Raw genomic sequence first — 4,868 nt, 5'->3', positions numbered from 1 at the left:
CCCTAGCCTCTACAGCCCCTAACTTCAGGATATCGTCTCTAGCAAAGTCCTCAATCCAAGACTGAATTGAATGCTAGGAGTAGGGAAAAGGGAAGGCAAAGTAGGGTCATGGCTGAAAGCTAAGCATCCTTTTTTGTCTACTTGGGAATTTTTAAATCAACTAGAAAAATCAAGATAAAACACATGTGAAATGACTTTAATGTGCACGTTTTTTAAAAAGGGACATAGAACACAACCAGTATTGCTGCTTTCTACACTGATACTGCTGCCTTATCCCCTTAAGATCACCCACCCATCTCTTCCGGTAGGTGTGTGAAGTGACACAGTAGGAAGACGGGCACAGAGACAGCCCCTGTTCCAAGCTGGCTGTCATTCAGCTGAGAAGATGGCTTTCCTGGAGGCTCCACGCCCACCATGCCGCCGCACCCTCTCCAGCTGATCTGTGGCCAAGCTGCCTCACGGGCAATACCCAGCATGTTTTATATAAGGCTTTCAAAGCTGCTGCTGCTGCTGCCACTCTGCAGTGGCTATAACCTGGGCTTCAATGTCTCTGTCTAGACAGATGCATGATTGAATAAAGGATTCATCCAAGCCCTGTGTCACATTGGCCATCTGGAAAGTCGCCAACCACTCATTTAGCAAATTGCTGTGTTTAAATGCAGCTGCTGTGTCTCAATGTTTATGCTACCAAGACAGATCGCATGATTCCTCTTCTTTCATTTATCTACACCGCTCCTCTTAATCTGCCTAGGAACTTAAAAGGCTGTTAATGCATGACAAGGCACTTGACCCGCGTGATTTCCAAGCCAAGGGGGAGCATCCGTCTTGCACTGGGTCGTCCTTTCCTCAAAAGCAAGGGCACCTTGCCTGTACTCCCGTCTTAATGAAGGCTGCCTTTATTAAGAATCCCATTAAGCTCCACAGTGCCCAGCCATCCGACACTGTAAATATGACCCTTTAGAAATGCATCCAGGAGCCCTGCGCAAGCAGCTGGCCTGGTAGTGAACACTTGCCCCCGCAGTCGGGAGGGAAACTCAGACCTCAGCTCTCTGTAGAAGGAAGGGCATTGTTTGACGAGTTGATGCTTCTGTCCTTTTGGAAAGATGAATTACAATCTTTGGCAGATAATGTCAACAAAACCCCTGAGATGATTTAAATAAGAGTTGGAAGCAAAATGATTTCAGAATAGCAATGAGCTCTTAGGTGTTTTACCTTGGTTTTCTTATTTTTAAGGAGGAAAAGGAAGGAGACAGCCGAGATTAAGCAGTTTGTCATCTGGATATCACTGGTCACTTTGGCCTGGTGCCGATTATTATGTTATTTATCAGGGCAAATAATTTTGGTGACCACTGCTTATATAAATTGCCTGCCTCTTTTGGGAGGGTCTGGAAGTCAGAGGCTAAAATCAGTGAGTGTTTATCAAACGAATATCATGTTCTCGGTCCTTAGCTAGGCCCATTGGAAAAGCAACAAAATAGCACAATAAATGATCTGTGCCATTAAATCCTACTGGGACACAAAAAGAAACAAATACAGGAGAATCTAACACAGTGAGGAGTGAGGATGTGGCCTTCGGAACCAAATCCCAGATGCAATTCTGGGGTGTTCACCTTGTGAGCCTCAGTTTCCTCACTGGCAAGAACAGGTGGACATATCTCTCTCCAAGTTATTTTCAGGAGTGATTGAATCAGTCTTTCCAACAGTAAGAACCCAGTGTATTCTATTAGTGGTAGTCAGAGGGTGTGGGATCTTGACTGTAAATTCTAGAGGAATTCAGAGGAAATAAAGAACATTTTGGACGGAGTAAGTAAGACCATCTTTATGGGTCAGCTTGATCCTGAAGGAAGCAAACTCCGGAGAGGGAAAGTGTATCTGATAAATGGAACAATGTGAGCAAGACACAGAGATGGCAGGCAGAGAAGAGGTGGGGCCACTGGGTGGACTAAAGGAAAGAGCTCTCAGTTTTGTGTGTGGGGGTGGAGATGTTGAATGAATGACAGGCCCCATGCATGGAAGGCTTTGAAAGTCAAGCTGAAGGGCCCTGATCTAATCTAACTGATAACAGGGCTCCATAGTGATCTGGTTAGCAGGAAAGCTGCACAGTAATAGCCATGGGTCGGACAGATTTACCTGGTGTCAGTGAACAGGGTGGTTCCCTGGAGAAATGTGGCCTGGGAGATGGGCTCACAGGCTAGATACTATTCCAGGTTGACAGATGAGGGGTCAGTGGAGTGGCCGTGGGGTGGATGGAATGGAATAAAGCTGGCATTTCCTTCCATGCTCAACAGACCTGGTGACTCCATAAACACTGGGCAGAAGAGAGAAGGAAAAGGAAAGAGGAAATGGTTTTACAGAGCATCTTTTCCATGTCAGACACTAGGCTAGATATATTCCAATCATTCTTATCGAGCTTCAAGCATAGGATCCCAATCCCAGCATGCCAAGAGAATGGAGGGCACTGCAAGCAAATGGAGCTGCTCAGCTTCCTGGCTGGCCGAACTAAGGGCCAAGGTTTGATGCTGTGTATGTCGAGAGTGAGATGGCTTTAGAACAGTCAAGATCCCCCAAGTGCAAGGGTCCTGTTGGAAGCCGCAAATCTCGGTTTGGGATTCAGGGAGAGATGTAGTCATGAATATCCTTGGCTTAGGGAAGACTGCTCAGCAGTAAGACTCGAAGAGCACTGGAGGGAGGAAGTGTTGGGGTAACAGAGAGGAAAGGAGCCAGCAGAAGCCAAGGGAGAAGGGATGTCTGGAGGGAAGAGGTGATTAGCAGCTGAACATCCAGGGAGCTCGAGGAAGAAGAGAGACTGAGAAAACCCCATGCGATTTATTAGAAATGGAACCAGTGGTGAGAAAAATGTCAATGGAGGATCAGGGAGAGAAGCCAGATTGCCGGGCTCTAATGAGGGAGTGTGGAGTGAGAAAATGACACGTTAGCTAAGGGAAGGGAACAGTATATGGTGACTTTGTGAAGTTAAATGAGCTTCTAAATGGTGCTATAATGGCATGAAAAAGTGACAGAACCCAATGATGCTGATGCAATTCCCATTAATAGATTGTGCACTGGAAAAATCTTATATAAGACACACTTGACACAGAATTTTTGGTATATGTCATACTGAGGTTAAAAAAAAAAAAAAGCAGCAGATTGAGATTTTATTTGTACCCAGACTGAGATAATTTGGCAGGAAAATGACATGACCTACTGTGAACTCAACTAATACCCTAGCTTGTTCCAGTGCTGATGGACCTGAGCTTGAAGACCACACGATGTTTAGCAAGCCCAGCTCTGCTACTCATGACTTCTCTTCCCTTGGGCACATCCTTCAGCCTCTTTCTGCCTCAGTCTCCTCACCTGTAAAATGGAAATAATAAAATTACCGACTCCATAGGATTATTGTGACGATTTAATGAAATAACACATGCAAAGCATTTAGCTAGTTCAGAGCCAGTGCCTGGCACTTATTCAGGGATATAGTCTCCAGTCACATTGATACGAAAAAAAAATACTATGATTGCTCCTACCAACAAATTAGCAGAATTTATTTCACACCGGAGACAGCAAGTTTTGCAATTATACACACCTTGATATTATACTAGTGTTTCCTTCCACATCAAATGCTGTTCCAAGTGCAGACTGCTGCAAGGAATGTGCCGGAGTGATCAAGATCCTCCAAGAGCACAGCCGCATGCACCAGGGACCTCCCCAGGGCCCTGGGTCCTGGCATTTGGACAGTGCAATCTGGCCACGCTCACGTCCACTCAAGGTTATGGCAGCTCCAGTGTCTCTTGAATGTGAAAGCCCATCTGTTTGGGGAGAAACAGAGAAGCCTGGAAAACTCTCCACTGCCTTTTCCACAGCAAAATATTGCTTGTTGTTTCTACTGAGAGAGGACAAGATTTTAGTGTGTGGGAAATAAATGGAATATGTTGTGTTTTTACTTCTGCAAGAAATTTATTTTTCTTTTCTTTTTCAAATTGTGTTGCAGGGATGTGTGACCGTTCTGCTTCTGGCATCTGTAAGTGAACTATTAAGATAAATATTGAAGTTTAAATGTAATTTCTAAAGAAGAAGAATAGCACTTTTTTAAAGCAAGGACATAATCACTTTATGTAACTGTTGCCATGGGGTAAAGGAATAAACTAGCAAATGTTCTCAAGATGGTTTAGGATTGAGATTTGCTTTTTCTTCTCCTTTCTAATTTTCTCAGATTATAACATCACATTCGCTCCCCCTGGTGTGTCCATTTCCCAGCTTTGCTCCGATATTCTTCCATCATGGGGCAATACCATTGTGGACCTCCAGGGTTGGTGCACTGAATGCAACAGAGCATTCTGCCTGGTTCAGGGGATAGAGGCATGAAACCTAAACTAGTCATAGCAAATGTCAGGATGAACATTTCAGCTTAACATAAAATGTTAAGAGAATCAGATATAACATATTAGTATGAATCAGTCTGTATAAGTCGGGGCAGGGAAGCTGCTATAATGAATAACTCCCAAGTTTAGTGGCTTCTTACAATAGAAATTCACTTTCTGCTCATGTAACAGCTCCTTGCATGCGTTTGGTGGGTGATTTGGGGACCCAGGCTCCCCTCTAGGGCTTTGGGTCCTCTGCAGCAGGTAGCATTCTGGGGAAGAGATGGAGTGGGTGGTCATGCAGGGTGATTTTATGTGCTATGCCTACAGTGCTGTGCGTCACTTCTGCTCATACTCCAGAAGTCAGTCACATGGCCACCCTAATTGCCACAGAAGCTGGGGAAGTTGAACAGCACAGAAAGGGAAATGGGCTTGGTGAATAATTTGCCAGTCTTTGCCACATAGCCTAAAAAATAAAATATCAAGGAAACAACACACTATATGTCCCCT

The 4,868-nt window shown here is 44.6% G+C and overlaps 1 long non-coding RNA gene across 1 annotated transcript; it reads right to left on the bottom strand.

Moving 5' to 3' along the window:
* Nucleotides 1-3,123: 3,123 nt before the first annotated feature.
* Nucleotides 3,124-3,671, bottom strand: LOC115836624. Its single transcript, XR_004031626.1, has 2 exons — nucleotides 3,584-3,671; nucleotides 3,124-3,354 (listed from the first exon to the last, which is right to left on the bottom strand). It is a non-coding gene; the product is annotated as an uncharacterized LOC115836624 (long non-coding RNA).
* Between the last annotated feature and the right edge of the window lie 1,197 nt (nucleotides 3,672-4,868).

Source organism: Nomascus leucogenys, chromosome 9 (genome assembly GCF_006542625.1).
Source record: "Nomascus leucogenys isolate Asia chromosome 9, Asia_NLE_v1, whole genome shotgun sequence".
Taxonomy (NCBI): Eukaryota; Metazoa; Chordata; class Mammalia; order Primates; family Hylobatidae; genus Nomascus; species Nomascus leucogenys.
The sequence above is the reverse complement of the archived record's forward strand: the minus strand, read 5'-3'. Positions and strand labels throughout refer to the sequence as shown.